This window comes from Rhinolophus hipposideros (assembly GCF_964194185.1).
Source record: "Rhinolophus hipposideros genome assembly, chromosome: 14".
Taxonomy (NCBI): domain Eukaryota; kingdom Metazoa; phylum Chordata; class Mammalia; order Chiroptera; family Rhinolophidae; genus Rhinolophus; species Rhinolophus hipposideros.
This window is the reverse complement of record NC_138060.1, coordinates 28,742,018-28,766,272: the sequence shown is the minus strand read 5'-3', so window position 1 is coordinate 28,766,272 and position 24,255 is coordinate 28,742,018. Positions and strand designations below refer to the sequence as shown.

At 40.5% G+C, this 24,255-nt stretch overlaps 1 protein-coding gene across 7 annotated transcripts in view; it reads left to right on the top strand.

Moving 5' to 3' along the window:
* ZBTB38 (zinc finger and BTB domain containing 38) overlaps positions 1-24,255 on the top strand; it is a 108,982-nt gene that overhangs the window by 39,669 nt on the left and 45,058 nt on the right. For 3 of the 7 annotated variants that reach the window (XM_081072056.1, XM_081072055.1, XM_081072059.1), the window contains one exon: positions 15,180-15,245. The exons of 2 other annotated variants lie outside the window; for them this stretch is intronic. The gene's annotated coding sequence lies outside the window, so the exon portion shown is untranslated. Of the gene's footprint in view, positions 1-15,179; positions 15,246-15,829; positions 16,191-24,255 lie in introns of those variants that run through there. 2 more of the 7 variants (XM_081072052.1, XM_081072061.1) reach the window with 2 other exon arrangements.

Genomic DNA, 24,255 nt, shown 5'->3' with positions numbered 1-24,255 from the left:
GAAACTACCCTGCCTGCTCTGCTCCAGATCTTGGCACATATTTTAATCTTGTCATGGGTTGGTGGGGAGAAAGGGAGAGGAGGGACTCCTTGATTAAGATGGGATCTTCAAAAATTATTAAAATTATTTTTAATAAAATTATTAAAATTAAAAAAAAAACATTTAAAAGTAGACTAAAAAGGCTCAAGATTAATGCTACCCTAAGGATTTGATACATAATTCTAGCTTTCTCTTTTCAGAAAAAGTTTCAAGACATTTATTGTAATAATGAGTGGTAACCTTATAAGCCCTGTTTGGAGAACCCTGAACTAATTTTATATTTTATGTAGCCTTTTCACCATTGTTGGGCTTACAGCAGTATTCCCCACACTGGTAAATACCAGAAACCACATGGCAGGTGCCCCATGATGCCCCTAAGGTGTCATAAAGGCCTCTGGTAAAAATGGACTACAGGTGCTCACTTCAGCAGCACATATACTAAAAATGGACCACAGTCTTTGCCTGAGCTACCTGGTACCTAATTCTCTAGTTGTTTATCAATATCTGGCTAGTCACTCTGGTATCTGATTGGATAGTGCCCTGGACTGGACATTTCTGGCACTCACGCCCACACCCTGAAGAACACACATTGTCCATTGTGTGGGAAAGCCAGCTACTGGCAGATTTAACACAGCCTGTCAGACTGTCACGGAGCCTGATGCATGACCTCCTATAATGGCTGCCTCACCTTGGCCCAGTCCCCTCCCATCTGGAATGGGCTAAGAAGGAGTGGAACAGAAGAACAAGTCGCTGTGTTGCAAAAATGCTACAGCCTTTGGAAGTCCATTTGCATGGGCTGGTGGGTCCTGAAAGTGTCTGCTGAGCCAAGAGCTGGCTGGACTCATGGACTAAGCTAAAGATAAGACCAGGTTGATGGGGGAATGCAGTGCCTGCTAGATGGGTGCAGCCAAAGGAGTAAGTTGAGAACAAGTACCAGGTTTTAAAAGCTGGAGCCAATTGGAGATGATCTGTTGCTGGAAGTCCCAGCCTAATGGAGTCTGCCAGGAAGGGCAAGGCCAAAGGCCACAGTCAAGGAGGACAGGTGTCAGGGTCCATTCAGCTTGTTAATTTCAACTGCCATGTGGTAATGACTCCTCAAAGTACTATGTATGTAGGAATGACTTGTGAGTGTGTGCGTGTATGTGTGTGTGTGTGTGTGTGTGTGTTGGGGTCAATCTCCTGATTTCTAATGTCTAGCTGCATAGCATGACAGGGAAAGGTGTGCAACTGCCTAATCAGACTTTAACTGCTGTCAACACGACCCCTCCACAGTACAGCATGCTGGGTGACCTCACAGACACACCAACAAGGCAGGGGTAACAAATATACTCTTTGTAAATATTTGGATCTTTGACATTTTCCAAAAAGCGTCAACGTAGACATCGTGAGAAAAGTTGCACTTTCTTAAGCTTCCTTAATTTTAATATTTTATTATTTAAAAAAAATTTAATTCCACATGAGGGGTATAATTCAAATTTGGGGCACCATTGTCTTCTCAGAGTCAAGGGCATCTAAGGACCTTAGCCTGGACCTTGTTGATCTGTGAGGAGCAGATGTGACAGCAGAGCAGGCTGACATAGGCCATGTCTAGACCAGTTGGTTATTTTTTAACCCCAGAGGATTTATGGTTTTTGTAGCGCAGAAGTACAAGCCCCTTTCTTACCCTGGGTCAGTATTATAAATGTTCTATTACTCCCTTTAGAGAATTTTGCAATAAGGCCACGTCATATTCACCAAAGCTAAGGATTCATGGTAATAGGGCTTCATAATTTCTCATGCTGAAATCCCCTGATTTCTTGTCAAGAATGGAGTTGGAAAACACCACAGTGAAGACTTCAGGGTTTTGTTTTTAATTCAAGAAGCCTCTGGTTTTCATCAGAACTTTAAAGCTTCCTCCCGCCTCCAAAATGGTATTTTGAAAAAATGTAAAACTGAGATTCTTTCAGAATATGTAAGGTAATATATGTGAAATGATTTGGACAACTTAGAAAAATGTATGGCAAGTCAAGGTGTTAATGAAATGAATTACCATAATTATGGTCAGCACTGGCATTTTGGCTTTTGCTATTGCTTTTAATATTGCTATTAATATTGTTAAGTATCATTATTTTAATGTTTTTGTTTTTGCCTTTCATCTGAGATCTTTTGCACCACTTCCTAACTAGCCAAAGCATGTGGTGTAAAAATCTCAAGGACATTTGGAAAGGTTTGACTCTAGGCCAGAGGCCTAACCACGAGGCATCTAATCTTATTCAGAGAGAGGTTTGACCTGGGGTTCACTGAAATCTGCAAGGGAAGATGGATTTGAGCCATCTCTCTGCAAAAAAAAAAAAAAAAAAAAAAAAAAAGATGCTTCCTGGCGTTGTACGGGGTTCCCAGCGCATTGGTTAAAGGAGGCTTTGAAACCACTCCATGGAAGCACCACCCTGGGGGGTGTCTCCTAAGCCAGAATAGAGCCCACCATCTGTCCCAAGCCTCTAGTCATGAGTGCAGTCTGTCTGCTTGCTGTGATGAGGTGGGGGGAATTATACACAGAGGCAACAAGCATGCGTTCAACCCAAGGGCAGTAAAGAAGTTCATTTAAACTGTGAACTTCCCTCCATGTCCCAGATCCTATAGTCTGTTATCCTCGGATTTAACAGGAAAGCTGTATCTAGTAAAAAGGACTTTCTCCTTGACCCAAATTCCTTGGCATCGACTATACCAAGGTGCTTTGCAAATGAGAATGTAGCTCAAAATTCACTACGGGCACCAGACTCAGTCTACCTGTAGTCTACCTGTTGTGTGAGTCCTCCTGTAGCAGCCAGGCCAAGGCGGGGCTGGACTCCTAGGAGACCCCTCTTCCCTCTGCTTTCTTTCTACAGGAGGCAAATGCCTTGTCTTTTTAAAAAATGTATCACTCTTTTTCAAATAACAAGAGTCATAGCTAGTCACTATACAAAATACAGAAAAATATCAACAAGGAAACAACTATCTGTAGTAATTCAACAAACAAGTAATAATTCAATATGAACATTTTGATGTATTTCTTTCCAATTTTTCATAATACATTCTCTTTTCTTTTAAAAATTATTGAAATTCTGTTTTGTATGCTTTTTTTTTTTCTCCCCACTTATTGTAAACATTTTTTCCAAGTGACTAAATGGGCTTGGAAAATTTGATTTTGAATGGCAGTGTTTCCATGGCACTGATACATCGTAATGTACCCATTCTTTTCTTGATGGATATTTTGATTGCCTATAGTATTCTGCTATTATAAATATATAAACATTCTTGTAGATAAACCTTTGTGGACATCTTAGGGAAACTTCTTAGAATTGAATCAGTAGGTCAAATGACCTAGTTTTAAAGTTCCTAATGTATGTTGGTAAATTAGCGTCTAAAAAAAGTTACCAGTATCTATTTCAAAGCGTAGGTCCCCTTAGTTTCTTATGTTGAAATGCATGCATGTCCCTAGGCTCCAGAAGCTCAGAAGAGGAAACCTAGGCATATGCATTTTAATATAGCCTCCCAATCCTACTAAAGGGATTAAAGCCTGAGAGCTATTGACATGTTGCATACAATTCAGCAAACATTTATTTCAGCAGACACCTATTAGAAAAAAAAATTAGGGAACGCTGAGCTAGTATATCTAAACTAGAATTTTACGTAAAGGTTCTTTTTTGGCTCTGAACTTTAGATTTTCCCTTATTTGTGGTATCGTATAGTTGAAAGATTATCAGCTAGGGAGTCAAGAAACCTTATTATAAGTGTGAGATAACTGAAACCCAGAGTGGTTCATTTACTTCCTTGTGGTTACTCAGGGATTTAGTGGCAGAGGTAGAACTAGAACTTGAGTAGACCTAGGGCTCAGATCCACCCAACCTCTGGGGAGCAGAGACAAGGCATCAGTGAGATGACTAACTCCTGAAGTGAGCCCTTCCTTCAGCCAGGGAAATTTCATCTGTCTTCTGATAGGCAGGGCCATACCTCATGACGTGTGTGGCAACCCTCTGGGGTCCCTCACCTTAGTAGCCGAATGAAGCCAGACAACTGTGCACCCTAAGCCTGAGGTGGTGACACGGCAGCTAGACCAAGGAGGACATAGTGCAGCCATGCAGATCCATGCCGTAAGAGCAGAGCAGGAGGTAGGGTCCCGAGCCAGAAGCCAAGAGTGCAGGGCAAGGGCAAGGGCAAGACCCACCTTCTGGGCAAATTTTAGGTCAAGGCAGGCATGAGTTGAAAAGAAGACAAAGCCAGAGCTAGAGGGGAGCTGCCACGGATTCAGCCTCAATGATGGAGGCCCTATTACATAACTTCATAGTCAGGGGAGGCACCTGCCTCTTTAAATCTGAAAGGTGTTGTGCACTGGGCTGCCTTCTGACAGCAGGTTAGTAGGAGCATCTGGCCAAAGGAGGGGCATTGGCCAGAGAAGAGGCACCTGAAAATGGAAATTTGGAAAATTCTGTGACAGCAGAGAACATAGTGAACAAACAACAACCAAATTTAAAAATTCTCACCACCTTCTAAGAGGAAGTATAACTATCCATCCTGTCTGCATAACTGCTCAAAATCATCAGAGCTCACCCACTGGTCACCTGATAATATCTGGCTGCCCTTCCTCTTGTATACCTCAACTTCTGGAGGCCAAATGATCGTATCATTTGATTTTCAAGTTTAGCCTCCGTAGACTGCTTAGCTCCTGACAGTCCCATTTATGTTCAGGTTTTACAAATCACTATGCCCAAGTCCACATCCATCTCCTGTGACTGCACCAGGTGAAGTACAAGAGCCAGAATCCAAAGGAGTGCCTCTGCTGCACCCATTCTGCACCCGTGGGCACCAGGGAATTTGCCTATGATCACCAAGCTTCACTGCGTCTGTGCATGGCTTCCATCATCTCTTAGCTATCTTCTTGCAAGGGTCACTGCTCTCCTGAATCTTGGCCTCCTGGTCCAAACTTGTGGACCCAAGGTCATGATGAATATAGATTCTGGGAAGGTCTATAACCTCCCTTGACTGAAGGGCACACCAGAAGGAAAGTGACTTTCTAGACTACGATTTGACTCTTCACTGTGACGTTGGCCCTATGTGAAGCCTATGTCCCTGGCATCCTAAACAACTTCCTTGGCTGGGGCACGTTCTGATACTTAGATGGAATTCTAATTGCTGACAGAACCTGGATCCCTAGGCCAGGAAGTCCATGTGGTGGTGACAGCAGCGCCTCCAGATCTAAATCCCAAGAAGTAGAAGTCGGAGTTCTGTGACATCCGGACAAGGTGCCCACATGCTGTTAGAGAGTATTAGGTGGTCAACAGAGTAGGAAGTCCAAGGGCAAAAAGTGATCAGGGGGCCTATAATCTGAGAAGTACCACTGGTGGTTTCATCCTTACCTGTCTATGCTGACTCTGTGTCTACCTTCCCCTCACACCTGCTAACAAGTAACTAATTCTAAGACTAAAGAGCACTGAGACCATCTCTGGCCAAGGCTGCAGCAGAACCCTGGCCCAGGCAAAGTCTGTCCCTGCCCCCTGGCTCTTATATCATGGCTTGCAAATCACCTCAATTGAGCAAGGGTCTGGTATCAAGTCTGCCTGTGGGACCAAGGGGTACTGCCTCAAAGAACCCAGCATGATCAGAGGGCAGTGCCCCACTACTGCAGTCAGCAGCAACCAGACAAACCTGAAGCCTCACCCCATCTCGAGAGCCCCATTTTCCATCACAGAAATGCCAGATTGCCCAAGCTGCTGTGTAGACAACTATTAGGAAAGCTGGAACGGTGAGAGATATCTGAAGCCATCCCAGCCAAGCTCTGAAGGTGCCATATTTTCCTGCCATCTTGACTGGGGACATCCAAGAGAGCCCCCTATATGTCTATCAGCATGGCTGAAATAAAAAATACTGATGTTACCCAATGCTGGTAAGGATGTGGAGAAACTGGATCTCTCATACATTGCTGGCGGGAATATAAATTGTGCAGCCGCTGTGGAAAACAATGTGACAGTTTCTTACAAACCTAAACATACACTTACTGTACAATCCCACTCCTGGGTATTTACACAAGAGAAATGAAAACTTAGGTTCACACAAAAATCTATACGTGAAGATATATAGAAGCAGTTTGATTTGCAATAGCTTTAAAAACTGGAAAGTAGCCAAATGTCCTTCAGTGGGTGAATGGATAGCAAACTGGTACATCCATACCACGGAATAAGAAAGCACACACTCTTGGCATACGACGTGAATAGATTGTAAGGGCATTGTGCTGGGTGAGAGAAAGCCAGTCTCAGAAAGGATTACATGCTGCATGATTCCAGTTGTATACACATAACATTCTCAAAGTGACAACATTATAGTAAGAGGACAGATTGGTGCCCGAGGGCTGGGGGGAGGTGTGAGTATAGAGGGGTAGGTAGCACGAGGGTTTTTTGTGGTGATGAAATAGTTCTGTATCTCAATTGTAATGATGGCTACTCCAGTCTACACATGTGATAAAATTTAATAGAACTCTAGAAACAAACATGCACACGCACACACATACATACACACAGTGCATGTAGAAACTGGTGAAATTCGAATAAGGTCTTTACCTGAGTTAATATGAGGTTGGTGCAAACGTCATTGCGGTTTTTGCAGTTGTTTTTAACCTTTGAAACCGCAATTACTTGTGCACCAACCTAATAGTGTTGTACCAATACCGATTTCTTGGTTTAGACAATGTACTACAGTAGTAGAAGATATTATCATTGGGGAAAGCTGGATGAAATTATCCAGTTACTGTGCCATTTTTGCAACTTCTTGTGAATCATAAACTAGTTCCAAAAAATTATTACAAGCAACCTTTAAAAGTATATTTTGTTTAATTAAATTTTTTTTAAAAGGGTGTTCCCCACCCCAGGAAAGGAGGATTCAGCCACTGGCTTCTCTTTCATGAGCAATTCCTATTGTTTATTTTGCCGCTTTCTGATTTATGGTTAGGCTTCTATTGAGGCGTCCTAGTGGCTTTGGCCTCACCCTCTGCTTCCTCAGAGACGCTCATCTCAGATGGAAGCAAGCTCAAGCATTGCAGCACTGAGCATGAGTATGCCCCTTTCCCCCTCCCTGAGACTGTAACTTCAAAGCGAGGTAAAGACTCAGAGATCTAAGAAATGGCCTCACTGTGAAAATCTAGGACAAATCATTTTTCTCTCCCTGCACAACAATTTCTTTTCTGGAATAGCTCTTTGTCTTCTCTGCTCTTCATACAGATTATTCTCTTCACCTTCACCAAATGGCCCCTCCTCTAATGGAAGGAGATTAACCCTTCTTTGCCCCCTTTCAATCTCCTTCAGCTGAGGGCTTTCTGTTAACCGCATGGCTCTCTCTGGGCCTGGTGTCCCAGCTGAAAGCTCCGGTGTGAGACGGCTGCCTTCCCTTTGAAGCACTTCCGCCTCTGTCAAACACCTTTTGACCAGACTTGGCCCTGGAAAGACAGTTTTGAAATTTGGAAATTTTGAAATTAAACTTATCGTGAGCTGCTTGGGTTTGCAGTATGGAATTGCACAAGGCCGTGGGCATTTAGGACAAGGAGCATGCGCTGTGCTCACTAAGTTAGGGCCCCATCCGAATGAAATTCTAGCTTTATTGACTCCCTTGTTCTAAGGAGGGATCCCCGCTTCACCTAAGACTGAGGCTGATCATCTGGGGCTGATATCTATGTGGCATCCTGTCCGGATATAAGACACACACACACACACACACACACACACACGCCTCTGTCCCAGGGGACTGGCCTCAGCCCCTAATTTCTTGCCATGCCTTATTTCTTAAGGGGGACCCATCTCTAGAGACCATGCCGAGATACACAGCAGCGTGCATTTCTTGGGCCTGGCTGGGAGCTGCTGAGCAGGATGGTGGGCTAGAAAGGTGACAATTTAAATTGCTGATTTTCAGTAGGCGTTAATGACTCTCCTCCGAGTTTTGCACCTTTTGGTTTCAAAACCATACTGAACAACGGAAAATGAAACCTGCAACTTATTTTTAGCTGCTCATGCTAACTCATGAGATTTTTCTTTGCAAACCAAATAGGATAAAGGCAACACAGCCGGACAAACTTAATCTAGTTGGCCGAGTATAGCAATCAAACCAACTTCTCTGATACTCTCAAGTGACACTTGGTCTCAGGTGATACTTTGGCCAATATTTATTAGTTTGCTTAAAATTTTATTTAGTTGAGCTTTTTGATTAAAAAGGCTAAACAATATTTTCTTCTGAGAAGAATTGGGAAACAAGTTACAAACCCTCAAGCCTAGCATCTATTCATTAATTCACTTAATCCATTACCATTTATCAAGTACCTATTTGCATGACAGCTTAGAAGGTTTTAAACATTGAGCCAGTGTGTTGAATTACAAACAGCAGAATACTAGAAATTAAGAAATGTGGATTTTATCCGGGTTGCCGAGATCTTTAGTTATAATACTTTCTTTGAACCTGATTTTCTCCTCCCTCAAAGAAAGGGTTTAGATGACATTGTCTAAAGTGCCGTCTTCATCCTATAATTCTGTGAAACATGCTCTGCCACCCAGGGCCTGAGGAAATGTTGAGGTAATTTTTGGAGGCAGTGGTGTGCTGTCAGGTCCCTCTTCTTTCTGTCTTCCCTTCCCCTGTCCTAGGAGGGACAGATTTAAACAAAGCCTGTGGTTTGCTTGCCAGACAACCTGTGGCTTCCCTGCGTTAATAAGTGACGAAGTGCTTGAAAGACTTCCATAGGTATTTTCAGTCCCCAGCCCATTCCTTCACTCATGCAGTGAGTTCTCCAGTTCTCGGAAGTGGCTTCATGACACAGAGCTGAAGATTCCACTGATAGTGGTGGGAGCAGAGAAAAGACCCCCAAGTTTGGTGTTGGTCAGTCAAAAACACACCCATATGAGCCCCTTTGTTGCACCAGGTAATGCTCCAGGTACCATGTGCGATACATAGATCTTGCTGGAAGCAAACCCTGAGACGTGAGTAAAGGTAGGCAATTCAATACAACACAAACTTCTTGTGTTTTTATCGTTAGTCCAAAGGAAGTGAAGATTCACTGAGGTTTGTTAAGTTGCTCTGGTGAGAGGAGGTGTGTGGTTGTGGCCCTTCTGAGCTGCAAAGTTATGAGAGAAGAGAGAGCAAAGGAGTTTGTTTCTAAGAGAAGAGAAAGCAAATGAGTTTGGTCCCAGGTGGAATATTTGGAATATTTGTTGCCCAGGATGAATACAGACACAAGGAGAGGGTTCGGCGCCCATATGGGTGTAAGAACCCTTCCTTCTCTCTACCTTCATGTACAGCCCACCCTCCCTTTTCAATTGAGTAGCCAATTCTCTCTAGAAAGAAGAAACTCAACCTTCTTGCTGAATGTGTATCTTGCCAGTTCAGGATCTAGAAAACCCTGTTCCTGTACTTGCTCTCCATTTGAGGGTAGCAGGCAGTCATGGCTCAAATGAACATGTGGTTAGGGATGTGGGAATTCTCTTGACCTCTGTATGCATGTAAGGTCTTTATTAGTGCCATGTGTCAAGTGCACTGAGAAATGAAAGCAGGAACTATTCTGTTGCTAAAGCTGAGGTAGTGAGATCAAAACTGGTGGTGAAACAAGTTGAGGATCTTCCCATAGGAGAGCCTGAGCTGGATTAAGGTGGGGTGGAAGGGTGTCCACCAGTCTCTCTTGAAGCTCTAAGTCACACTTTTTCTCTGTTGAAAACCACATGCTTCATATTGCCGTTCTTCCAGCTCTTTCCTGGAGGGCAACTTCAGTTTGGTCCCCAAGGCTTGCTGCCCAATCCTTGCCATCAAGTGTTTACTCCCTTCCCACATCTTACACAGATGCTAATGGACGGAAATGAGAAAACTCCTGTCTAAGAATTGGAGGAGGCTTCCTGGAGTTCAAGTCCTCAGGCATGTCTATTCACCCAACCCTTCGTTCTATTGCCTCATGAGCATTGAGCAAGATAACCGTCCTCTCGTATTCCCAGGCACGGTGGAGCCGACAGAGTTGATTAGAAAGCCCCCTTTCAGAGCCATCTGGTTGGCATATAAAATTACTGCCAATGAGTGAGATAGTCAGCTGGCCACGTAACCAGGCGGCAGGAGACTTGGAATCCAGCTCTTGGCCTAACTAACCTAGAAAGCAAACAGGGCAGGATGTTTTAGAATCACAAACTTTCAGAACTTCAGGGGATCTTCAACAGGGGCAAAATGTACAGACGTCAACACAGAGTCAGTCATTAAAATGATGCACTTGAAACATTGAACTTGGTTGAGGAAAATCTGTTACTCAAAAGTTAGTCTTTGTAAAAGCCCATTGAAAAAATATGTTGGGGAAGGAAGTCATAATACCAACTTAGGTTATCTCTTCAGGCCAAAAACACAGTGTTTGTGAGTGAAAACCAGGTCAGTCCTGATTGTTACATGGATCTTTCTTTAATTGATAATTTAAATTAGAACAGTCTAACAAGCTGATAAATTTACTCACAAATGCTGAATATATTAAGTATAAAATGAAATGAGGTGTACTTTCTAATACAACAAATGGGTAAATTCATTTATTAACTATGTGATAGTGGACAAATGACCAGATTTCTCTCAGCCTCAGTTTCCTCATCCGTAACATGAAAAGATTGGACTTCACTAGGGGAAATAGTTTGCTCAGATGGAAATGGAAGATCTTCCACTTATTTTGCCTTATAAAAGCTTTCCAAATTATGACACATCTCGGACCAAAATTGTTACTGCTTTCTGTTTTCAGTTTTCCAACATGATCTCCTTGATTCCTCCCCTTTTTTTCTGTCTTTTCTACCTGCTGGTTCAGCATCCTCGGTACCCACAATTCCAAAGGCCTGGTGAGTTGGGGCTGATTCTTAGAAACAGGGGTAGTTGTGGCTCCAGGAAGGTGGATCCACTTTGCTAGGAGTGTACACAGTAAGAAGATTCCCACATCAGGGTGGAATGTGAAGGGAGGTTTTATCCTCTCAGCACTGGTGGAAAGACCCAGACATTGGAATCGGTCAGACTTAGGTTTGAATCCTAACTTTGTTATTTACTGTGTGATTGGTAATCTCAATTGGTTCCTCACCTAGAGTTGACATTAACTAATATCCACCTTGCAGGATTCTTGGTTTAGAATTAAATGACATAATATAGCTATAATATCGAGTAGATAGTAGGTTCTCAATAAATGGTAGCCATCATAGACTTAGCTCTGACCAAGGTAGAAAGCAGAAGTTCCTGCCCAGATCTCTAGGCGAAATATACATGATCGAAGTAGTACTGGATTTTCCAGAAAATTTAGACTAAAATATCATCCAAAGCTACTTTCAGTCATTAACAGATTTGTTACCATGTTGTTTCCAGGGCAAAATATTCTGTAGACAGATGTAGTAACCAATCTCGTACATTTTTAAAAACTTTTTATAGTCTAAGAATTTATACGAGAATATTACTTGGTAAACATTTTATTTTTAAAAATTTAGATCACCCTAACCTGATAACAAACTTACCCACAATGTTGAATATCCATATTAGGTGTAAACGGAAACCAGCTGTAATTTTTAATGCAGCGAATGGAGTGAAGTAATGTGCAAACCAATCCGAATGTTTATCAACCAAGGATTCCTCTGGGACTCAGTGCCCTGACTTTACGTTTTTTTAAACATAGAGGAGTCCAGCTTTGCTCATACTTGAATTATGTTATTTGCATAAGCCGTGCAATTTAACTTTAACCCACCGGACTGAAAATAAAATGAGCTCAGACTGCAGGACAATGAAACTGTGAGCAAGTAAGAGCCTTAATCAAACTGAAAGATTCTCCCCTCACGGCTGGCTCTGTCCATCTCCAGCCTGCTCCTGCCTGATTATTTTTGGTTCCTGGTGCTTGACTCGTCCAAGTGGCAAAAACAGGTTAACATTTTCGTCATGGAAAAGGGACTCATCTTCTAAATTAATATTTGTGCACATGCCCTAAGGAGATTGGTGAGGAGCATGAATTTTTAAAAATCATACGTGAATGCATGCCCTTGCCACTTGTACTCATGACAAAGCTTAAGTAATTCAAGGATGAGCATGGTTTTTTAAAAGTACAAAACAGAATTTACTAGGCAGAGAATGTCTGCCTCAACAAGCTCAGCCATCTGAGTGCTTTCAACTACAGTTCAAATTTGTTTAACACGAGCAGATTTGGTAAACAGGCCATGTTTGCTCATTGAGTGTTTTGGAACATCATAAAATAACCAATTCGTGGCTTTTAGGTTTGTTTTGACAGAGGGTGGACAGAGAACCTCACAAGGAGATTTGGAAACCACGGGCCCTGGCATTTGGCTTACGAGTACCAGTAGGGGACCTGACCACACTCACCACCTTGGTCCTGTAAAGAAGACATAGCACTACTCACTCATCTCATGGGAGCCTGATACACATTACTGTCCTTGTCACTGTCATTTATTATCCCAAGCAGAGGCGGCATTGACTTAGTTCTATGCAGTTAGCGTTGATTCCATGTAGTGTCTATTTAGCCTATATGATAATAATTTGTGAGTGTTTTAACGTGAATGTCTAGCTTTCAGATGTTATTAATGGGGAATATCTGAACAGACGCTGATGGCGTCAAACACACAGGTGTTTGCTTCAACCTCTTCCAAGCCCACTGTAAGGACCCTGCTTTCCAGATGACCTTATTTTAAATTGGTACCTTGTAACTCGGCATGATAGTCTCTCTAATTCTCGACCCCCATGGTAAAGGAGGAACTAGCCTAAGGACACTCCATTCTAATTTTCTGTCACTGTCAATGCTAACCAGAGCTCATAGAGCAATGATGTGGGGGTGGGGAAGATGGTTCCACCATTGGTGTTAGACCATGAGGAACTGTTTCCCTTAGAGCTACATTTCTTTCTGGTATAGTTGTGGGGAAGAGATGTGCTCCAAGGAGAAGAGGACTCGGTGTGACTCAGGTATGACCGACCATCTGGACAACCCATCTCAGAGACTTTAAAGTGTATAGGATAGATCTGAGCTGCGTACTCTCCACACATTGAGCTAAAAAATCACTTGGGTTCTGGGGACGGAGATGGAATGAAAGCTAGAAACAAAAGAGCCGGTTGTGAAACCTAGTACCTAAGTTAAGATGTTTGAATACACTTTCTCCTTTAAAAAAAATTCTGGGGAATGTGAATGTTTTGCTAACCTGATCATTTTTAGCCAGTCCTTATAGAAAATAGAGGCGCTGGAAAACTAGCAATCCCAGAAAATATTAATTTATTTTTGCATGTGTTAACATGAACTAACATTAGCATATTCAGTGATGCAATAGGCAATGAAAGACTTTTGGAGAGATATGAAGAAGAAAAACGTAAATATCATGTATTCAAAATCAGTCTCATAGCATTTTATAAAAATGTTGGCTTATGTCCAGGATCTAAGGGTGGGGGTGGGTATGGTTTGTTTGTAGCTGAAGAAGGAGTAGAAAAGAATCTCTTCTATTTCCTTAAAAATAAAAGACTTCTTGTTTTATGCAGCGTGGTAAATGAAATGCTTTTCTGTTTTTTACCTGCCGGCAGGATCTGGAGGAAATTTTTCTAGCAAGCTATGCTGTTTTTCTCTCTTTGGGGACATGGTGACACTGGTTTTGTAGCAAAACAGTATTTGCTTATTAGGCATTTTTTCAAAATCCTGAATAAACAGCTCTTTCCACATTTTTTTTGTTCTACATGTTAAACGTTTCATTGCAATTTGAGCTTCAATTGTGTGTGTGTGTGTGTGTGTGTGTGTGTGTGTGTGTGTGTTGATAGGAAAGATTGAAAGGGGTGCATAAGAATTCTTGAAGGTTTTTTTGTTTAAAAAATTAATTCCTACAATTACGTATTGGAGTCTCTGCAGAAGGTGACTCCAATTTATTACATACAGCCAAACAAGGAGCCATCAATCTTGAGCAGCGGGGGTAGGGAGGTGCTACTGAGGGAGACATGAAATTTGGTGTTTGAGTAGATGAGATGTAATTTTCAGAAAACATTTCACTCATAAAACAGATAGCACCCCAGTGTCAGCCCTGACCTTCGTGATGACAGTGTCATCGTGCAAGCGTAGCTAAGATAAGCCTCAAAGTAAAACAAAGAAACATTGCATCTCAGCACAACACCATTTCTTCTCTTATAGTATGTACTCTCTCTTTCTGTCTCTCTGTCTCTCTGTCTCTCTGTCTCTCTCTCTCTGTCTCTCTCTCTCTCTGTCTCTTTCTCTCTCTCTCTCTCTCTATACATATATATATATATATACATATATATATATATACATATATATATATATATATATATATATATATATATATATATATATATCCTGTTGGATTCCTGTTGGATTCCTGTTAATAGCTCATTACTTTACAATTTAGCTTTTGGGAGGGGAGGGAGGAGAAAAATCATTTTGCACATTCTACGTTCTGAGCAAGTAGAGTATGCATGCTGCTGCACGTCCACATTATTTAGGTCAGTATCCTAAGGACAGCTTGTATCGTTCATGATGGTAAGCTATACATCGAAAGGAACACAGCATCCACGTATGTGTCTGTCCTGGTTTTATTCTGCTTCTAAGTTTAAGCAAATCCATTCACATTTTAATACAATCCCAGCTGAGGAGGTATCTGCCTGTTCTGTACTGCAGACACATTTAGCAGGATACATTTACACGCTTGTGGTTAGAGGTTATAGCACGGATACAGACAGCTGATCATGCATTCTTCTACAAGCCTACCGGCACCGTTTAGGATTTTGAAAAATAATATAGAAATGCTAAACCTTTTACAATATCATTTTTTACTTTGCAATAGCTTAGCAGTTTTGTTTTGTTGCTGTTGCTAGCAATTCTACTAAATTAACAGTCTATAAAATGCATCCCAAACCAGATACATACTGTATTGAAAGCTTTCTTCAAGAAGATATGACAGTATTCATTCCAGCTGATTTTCTTCCTTAGCAAAAGGATTGTTTGCTTCTCAGAAGCAGAAGGACACATTCATTGTGCAGCAGCTCTGCTTAAGTGTATGAAATGCCTCGTACTGTCTGGTTGCAGAATTTGGACTTTGCTAAACAGTGTTTAGCGATTGGGCTCATCTTGCATCACCAGTTGATGACATTTTTCTTTGTTCCCTCCTACCCAGTTGAACCAAGACTCTGAGGCTGATATGCAATGTCACTTACAACATTAATCAGATACTGCATTTAAGGTGAGCTGTCCCTTGCCTCCTCCTTCCCCAGTGCTTGTGTGCTGCATGCAGAGCGTATCTTGCTCCTGTGAGCCTAAGATGGCAGGCAGGATTAGTCGTGCTTGTGCTGTGTGTGCATGCTGTGTGTAGAATTCATTCCACGTTGCCTAGTATTTCAGATGTGAGTATGTAAATGCTCTGTGTGCCCTATCATCTGGTGGTGAAGACTTGTTTTTGCCTCATTACAGCCTTAGATATTTCAAGATCACCTTTCAGTTCCAATTCATTTGCTTCTGGATGTTTGCTTTTCATCACATTCAAAATAGGATTTGACTTTTTTTTTTTAACAAAGCCAAAAAAACAACAACAACCCTATAAACAAAAACAACAACAAAACTCTGCTACCAGATGGTGTCTCCCCTTTCTTCTTGCATTTGCTATCTTTTAAATAATGTATGTTGTATTGTTAATTAATGTGAATATCAAATTAAACACTTGAAACTTACATATTTATTATGCAGGTAGGAGGCAAGGTGGAATCTATTTTTAACTCTTATGCGCTCCATGGTGTGCAAACAACTTGGTTCTCAAATTTGTATTTTCAGTGCTGGTATCAGTGGTTTGATTTTCAGCAAATGTGACAGTGGCCTTTGCAGTGGTCAGCTCCGGGCTTTGAACTCTCAGAGGAGGAAGGGAAAAAAATTCAACACACCACCTCCTTGGTTGCAGCCTCAGAGAAACCTTGGATGAGAAACTTCTTTTTTCAATCCTGTTTTCCTGTTGATAAATTCAGTTCTCGTGATCACAGTACATTCAAGCTGTTCTGCGTATGATTTTGTGTGTGTGTGACAATTGCATCTAAAACTTGTGAGCAAGAAGACGGAGAAATCAGTTGGTCTCCATCGCTTTACATAAAAATGGCCGAGTGTCTTGTCAGGCTAGCACTGCACAAAGTGATACATGCAGGTAGGTTGAAATTTGCATGTTTTATAGAATTTGAGCCATGCAGCAAGATATTAGATGGATTAAAATATGACTTTTAAAACAAAAATTAAATAAGACAGTTGTAATTTTTTGTGGGGGGTGGTTATTAAATTGGATAGCCTTTCCTATTCAGGTACTTTAGAAATATAGAGAGCTTTTATAAATTTATAAAATGATTCTGCTATACAAGTGAGATGATTCCTTTTTTAAAAATCATATATATGATAGGTGTGGCGCCATTAGACAACAAAAGAATTTTTTGAAAAGTCTGTTGATTCAGCTCCTTTTAAGCTTGAAACTAAAAATAAATGGGTTTCTGGAGATAATTTCAAAGAGCGCAAACAAGCTTAATATGAAACATTTAAAATATTTAAATTTTAAGAAGCGGTCTTTAAACGTGTTATGAAAGATGAAAATAAAAACTTATATGCTTCCAAATTAATTTTAGATAATATGCAAGAATAAATACTCTACATATCTATTATTTGGGGAGATGAAGTATTATAATTTTTAAAAGGGGAAATATTAAATGTAGATGGCCCTGTTAGAAGAAAAAGAGCTTCACTGAATGAAACAGAGTCTCTAGGATGGTTCACTGCAGACCATACAGCTGTGGTTCTGTAAGTACCAAATTCTGACACTTTTCAAAATAATTTCATGGGCTCTTTCCTTTGAGATTAACGTCTCAAATATATTTTAGTTTCAAATTAACACCGGGCCAGAACCTGTTTCCTTGGTAACCAAATCTCATTTAAAAATGCAATAACAGATATGCAAAAAATTGTCTTAAAAAAAGAAACAAATGTTTAATGAAACATTTACAGTTCTTTTTCCCTTCATATAGAGTCTGAACTAGTTTTAGACATTTTTAAATGCGGTCTTCAAGCTTTAAAAACTGAGTCATATTTCTACACATATTGAGAAACCTTGCACAATGAGAGCTTTTTTTTATTCCCTTCCTTTGTGTTCAATACTTTCAAAATTAAGGTTTTCTTTGTAATGTGCTCCAGAATGCTGGTCAAGGTTTGTGTACAAAGGTGTAGTTTCATTATCACGAGTTCACCAGCGCCACTGAAACAAAAGGTATCTCAGAAATTCTGAGAATCAGAAAATGCTTATGCTCTTATTTTCCCTGATCCCTCCATTGGTAACCTCAGAGCTCTCGGTAGAGAAAGACCCAAAGCCAAGCCCACCCCCCCAATGATAAGTGCACATTGAGCCTTTGTGGAAATGTCTTTGTAGATATGTGAGGAGAAAGATGCTGTCAAACCAGAAACCTCCCTAGGGTTTGCTCCGATGTGAAGAACCTTGAGATTCAGAACCATTTATGTAAATAGTTGCTGTATTCTAGCAGTTTGCCTAATATTCCAAAGCACTGTAAAATCAAACCTCTTACGGGCTAAGGGTTTGTTGTGTTGTTGTTGTGTTGTTTTGAGGCCATCTTAAATATTTTGCTTGGAGTCTTCTCTGGCTCAATTGTATTAGAACATGATTCATCTCACAGTGATTTTGTTCTTTGGGTAGCCATGAAATATCCTTCCTGCAACACCATTTTTTTTACATTTGTTTTTTTTTTTGGCTGTTTGGGAGCCATTTTCCTTCTTGCCTGTGCCTTAAAATGACTAAGTACATTTTGAATATAGCATCAATCTGAAGATCGTAAACTGAAAGGCAATGTTAGAAATCTTATTCAGTATTGCCTGTTTATTTTAGTAGCAATGGCATTAACAGTTGCAGTAGGATCAAGCTAATTGTCATTTGCTCTTGAGCAAATAATGAGCCAGGCATTTGTAATTAAAACACTATTGCTATTCAGAAAGATTACTACCATGTCTTCTATTTTGATAGGCCAGTACAAATTAATCATTTTGAATCCATTTGAATCTTAATCACAAGATTAGATGGATGCAATGGAATTGTTTTACCATAAAAATGAATGCCTGGTAGATTCAACAGTGTATTTCTTCTTTATAAAATGTCAATCCTTTTGTTCTCAAGCATGGTTGCGTCATCTTGGAGATTTTCATTACTAATAATTTTTTTTGTGTGTGGCATTTTTCATTTTTGTTGCTCTTAGTCTAGCCTAAGAGAGTTTAAAACACAATTCAAGGAGCTTGAAAGCCAAATAAGACTGTTGGGAAGTATATTGTATCATTGTCATTCTAGTAAATAGACCAGTGAATGGAAGAATAATTATTATTTATTACTTTGCTGTGTGTTGCCTTAATGCCTTGCCTTCATATTTCACAGAAATGTTTACAAGGCACAAAGGTTTTCTAAGCTTACCCATTTACAGTTATTATTGGATTTCCAAGATTAGCCAAAAAAACTTCCTGCCAGTTGGAGAGAATGGCATTTGCCCCTTTTCACTGTTTAGAAGGCTATGCTTAACCTGTTTACACTTTTTGGCTAAGGTGTTTATACTGGGCAGGCCAGAGCAGGTGTGCCAGAAGAATGTGCAAACAACTGCTTTGTTCTCACCAAAATGAAATGGGCAAATCTGTGGTTTTCTGCCTGAATGATTTATAGTATGAAATTCTCAATTCTTTTTTCCTTTGGAAAATAGGAAATGTTTTTCCAAGCCTTAACTCAGGTTTTTTGTTTATTGTTTTCAACCTGCCCATAGTCAGGTAAATGGGAAATCTTACATTCAATCATCCAAAATATCTTCATGCAGATTTATATCTGTTGTGTCAATATCTTCTAATTAAAAGAGATTGCATCTCTTGCTACTAGAGTGATGTCGATCTTTCTCAACAATTACCATGGCTCCCCATAGAGAGACTGGTAGCCAGACTATGTCTTAGAGCTGGTTGATACGGGGAGAAGAATCTAGAAAAAGATCTAGCACCTTTCTCTCTAATACTAAATCATGCTAAGCCTTTGAGTTCCTGCTTAACACATTTATTGAGCACCTACTACATGCCATGTATGTTTCAGAGACTGTAAGTACACTAACGAACAAGAGAGACCAGGGCCTACTTCTGATGGACCTTCCTCTAGTGTGGTAGGCTGTGGAGAGGGGCGTGGAATTAACATGTAAACAATTTATTAAAGAAGACAAGTGCAAAGACACAAAATTAAATTAAATTTAAAAAAGTAATGTGACATGTTGGGAGGAGAGTCACTTTAGCATGCTTGGCCTGAGATAGTCTCCCTGAGGGGGTTGGTATTTATGTAAGCTTCCCCTGCAGTGAGAAGGTGCGTCAGGCCCCCATGGCTGGTTTTAGTCAAATTCCTAGGACGTGGTGCTGGTGGCATCATTGCCTTTGCCCAGTCCCACCCCAAAACTGCCGAAGAAGGTGCAGTGAAACTCTGGACATTGCAGCCCCAGGTGGTGATAAAATTCTTACACCGATTCAGTGCCAACCCAAGAAATCCACAGAGAAAGGCTTCTTGGAGCAAAAAAATTCTGGGAACCTTTTGCTTTATTTTTCATAAGAATTCCAGGCATGGCCAAGCATTGAGATAGCCATGTCCTTTATTATTTTTTCAAAGACAAATGGTGGAAGGGTCTGTCCCTCTTACCAATAAATTGCCATTGTCCTCTAACGCCTAAGACTCTTCAGTTCTGCAGACGTCTTTGACTGTTGGTGGCTTTCTAAAGACCTTACTACTTGGAGTGATATTTCTCTATCTGAACAAATATTATGAAGAAAATTCTTCTTAAGAACCGGAACTCTTTCACGTCTTTTAGGTTAGTCAGCTGATGAAGGTTTGAGAACAAAGGGATAGGTTTGCTATGTATACAAGTTAGAAACTATAAGACCCTTCAAATGTTTCAGAAGCATCTTCTAAAACCGATTCATATTTTAGTGGACTTTACTTATCACAAGTTAGAGGTGGACTGGCTTGACTCTTTACGCTTTGGTTTTGACTAACCATGAAACATTCCACTTCATGAAGACTGTTCTAGGCCTTTCTAATAGAGTATCAACCATCAGTGAGAGAGAGAGAGAGGTTCAACAATTCAGTTCACTTCTTCAAGCATTTATTGAGCATCTACTGTGTGACAGACACTGCTACAACCCAGGTAAAATGTAATATGACATGAAACTCTGGACCAGGTTCCGACACTAGGCTAGGACATTGTATGAACAGGCACAATTGTGTGTCCTCTCTGTCCCAGAAAGAAATGAATGGTGGTGCTGTTCTCATAGTGGTCTTTTATACTGTTTTCTGAAGGCCAGCCTTCAGTTTGGGGGCATCTCAGCCAATCACAAAGGTGGTTCTTCCCTGGGATTATGTGTCTCCTACTCATTACTTTACCAAGATGTCTTGGCGCTTAATAAGCCACCGTATGTCTGGCTGCCCTGCTCCAAGCTGGTCTGCCCGCCTTGCCAGGTGACCTCCATAACAGGCTGCCACTCTTTCGTATTCATGAGCAGATGTTAAGTTGAGAAGAGTTTGAATGCAAAAATTTGAATTTGCGATATAGTCAAGATGCTTCTGCTCGTTTACCTTCCCTGGCTGACAATAGGGGGTCTCCCTGCTGGCTATTCTGCAGCAGGCTTTGTGGGCAGCAGGTAAATCAAAGCCCAGTTGCCAAAGCACTTGTCTTTGTTAGGTGATCCCAGCATGGCTCTGCCATGGCCTAAATGTCTCAATGACCAGAAAATTGCTCTTTTGATCTTGTAACTCATTTTGCATCTTTCCCCTTCATGGCTTCTTTGCTTCTGCAGCTATTCCTGCTCAGGATTTGAGACTTGCTCTCTGCGTCTACCCTCACTATATTTGGTCTTTGAAGGGGCTTTGCTTTCTAGTTCTGTCTTGTTTTTTAAAATGCCGGTGTAAATATTCTTTCTGTGTTCATAAAAAGAGTGAGAGTTTTCATGATTTTCTTTATATAATAAAAATAAACTTCTTCCTTACTCTATGGTCATTGCTGCCAAATGGATATTTTGACATTCTTTTTCCTTTTGCCTGAGAAAATCTTCTACCCTGGCTGAGGCCTTGCTCTAATTAAAGCCTAACCGACCTACCCATCTTCCCCAGAGCAGAGCAGGACTGGAGTCCCTGCCCCGAGGGCCTTACAAGCCAGTGAGAGGAGAAAACAAAAGCCACCCACTGAGAATGTGCTGAAATCCCAGTAGGGCAGTGCCCTTGTAATTTTTTTCCCTTCCTCTTGTTTCTTGAGCTGTGGAAGGGAAGAGGGGAACCTTTAGTAGGGAAAGAAAGGGGCCACAGCATTTGAAGGTTCTCTAGAAAATGCAGGATAGTGGGGAAACGATGTGGAAGAGAAGGGGTGGTCATCTGGGAGGCGAAATGGGGAGATGGAGATGACTGTAGAATGAGAGCTCAGCAAGGGGGAAGGGTTGGGGTGCAGAAAATACAAAAGAGGGAACAAAGTGAGCGGGAGGGAGGCAGGTGGGTGGGCACACAAAAAGGAGATGCTGTATGCCACACTCTGAAGCTGGGGTGCAGGGTGCAGGGAGAAAAAATGGGGAGGAGTTTCAATGAGAAAACAAAGGCTTAGGAGAGCCCCCAAAGTGCGTATGGACGGGGTGCTCTGATGTTCTGTCTGGCTTCACTCATAATGTTGGCCTTACTGCTTAATTGTCCCACGTGGGCTATTATGAACAACCTACAGACTGAGGTCCTTGAAGGTGATTTATCCCTGAGTTTTAGGAAGTCTCCATCCCATTTTACATGCTGAGGATGCCAGAGAGCTCCATCCCACAATACCCTACTAGATCTGGATTAACCTTTAAATGAGCAGTTTTCCCATGTACCACTGTGACCTCGTACTTTTGGTCTTCCACAAAGCCCAGGCTGGCGATAGACCCAAAACACCGGCTTTAAGCTACAGGTTTTAGAAACTCTTTTTCCCAAAGCTATGTTGCCCACGGCAGGCATGCTGCTCTGGGTTTGGGGCCCTCAAAGCCTGGCCTTCCTTGCTCTTCATCCTATTCAGCCCCTGGCCTGCATGCCTGGTAAGCCATCCCCAGTGGATATTTCGACTGTTTGAATTTGTTGGTCTCCAGGAGAACCACACCTGGCTGTCATAGCAGCACTTAGTGTTGTTATCATCCCTGTCCTTCTTGCTTAGCGCTACGGGAATGTGAACCACAGACTTCAGTTGCTGTGTGGACCTTAGGCCCACTTTATTCTATCATTGAGGGTACTGTGGCCCCAAGAAGTTGTGACTCTCCAAGTCACTCGGAGAGTCGAGTGGCCATGCTTGACTCCTAGTCCAGTGCTCTTTCTGCTAAACCAAGCTGCTTTTAGTTTACGTGGGAAGCCCACTTCTAAGCCAGGGGTTTGCAAATTTTTTTTAAATAAAGGATTAGATAGTAAATATTTTAGGCTTTGTAGTTCAAAGCAAAATTGAAGATATTATGTAGGTATTTATATAACAGAGGAGAAAAATTTCCACAAACCTTTTATTGGTTAAAATTAAAAATGTAATAATATATAATATTAAGTATAATAATAATAATAGATGTTCTGCCATGGATACAGAAATGAGACTGAAGCTATGTACTAGTAAAACTTCACTTATGGACACAGAAATTTGAATTTCATGTAATTTCCATGTCACAAAATATTATTCTCCTTTTGATTTTCTTCAAGCATTTAAAAATGTAATAATCATCCTCAGCTTGTGGGCTATACAAAAAAAGGTGGTGGGCCAAATTAGCCCATAGGCCATAGATTGTGGATCCATTTTCTAAGTCAAAATCTGTAAACTGGGGGCCCATTGGCCACTCTACTCCACATATGTATTTTGTTTGACTTTAACAGTAGTTTTAATTGAATCAGTCACCAATGTTTTTGTTTTCTATTTTTGTAATTGTATTATCTTTTTTCCTTCTATTTATAAAAGTAAAATATACCTATTGTGAAATAATTTGGAATGGTATCATTTTGGCATGTTTTCTTTCAGTCTTTTATCTATACCTGGTGATTGTTTTCTAAGAATTGAGATAATATTTTGTAGACAATTTAGTGGCTTCTTTTTATTTACTTAATATTATATCAAAGGCATTTTATATAATTTAAAGTCTTCCATTAACATACTCTTTTAAAACTTTGTCATGAAAATCTTAAATATAGGTAGAATATGGAAAGATTAGTTTAATGAACCCCCATGTAGCAATCACTCAGCTTCAACAGTTCTCAACTGCTGGCCAATCTTGTTTCATATAAATACTCTCCTGCCTTACTATTTTTTAAAATCCCAGATCATATAATTTTATCTCTAAGTATTTTAGAATGATTTTCTAAAAGATAAGAACACTAAGTGAAATCCCTTTTTCTTAGTAAACAAATGCTGAAATGTTGAGGGGTAAAAGAGAATGATGTCTGCAACTTATAAAAGGAAAAAAATAATAGGTAGATAAATAGATAAATATGGGCAGAATATATATAGGAGTTTTTGGTACTATTCTTGCAACTTTTCTATAACTAAAATATTTCTAAATAAAAAGTTTTTAAAATGCGTATTACTAAAAAAGTACATTTAAAGATATAGATTTTTTTAAAGAAAGAAAAGTAACCACAGTATCATTATCACATGAATAAAAACAATAATTCTTTAATAACATCAAATATCATAGTCAGTATTCAAATTTATCCAATTAGTTCATTTAAAAAAAACCCAACAATTTGTACAAAGCACAAGTCCAAATAAGGTCCATACAATGCAATTACTATTCCTTTAAATTTCATTTAATCTATAGATTTTCCTCCCTCTCTTTCATCCTTGCCATTGCTCTCAAAATTTTGTTGAAGAAACAGTTTGTTTGACTCATAGAGTTTCCCACAATCTGAAATTTGATGATTGCATTCCTTGGTGCTGTTTTACATGTTCCCCTGTCTCAGAGGTTTCCTGTAAATTGGTAGTTATAGCTACAGACTTGATCAGATTCAGATTCTTTTTGTTTTTTAAGTAGTCAACATTTCATATATTTTACACAAAAATCCTTTGGGCTTCATTGGAAAATTCTGCAGAGCTGGCATACCCAGCTGGCAACAGTTGGTCTGGGGCTGGGTAGTGACCACCCCCATTCCCCATTTCCGTGGAACACGGATTATCCTTTAGGCC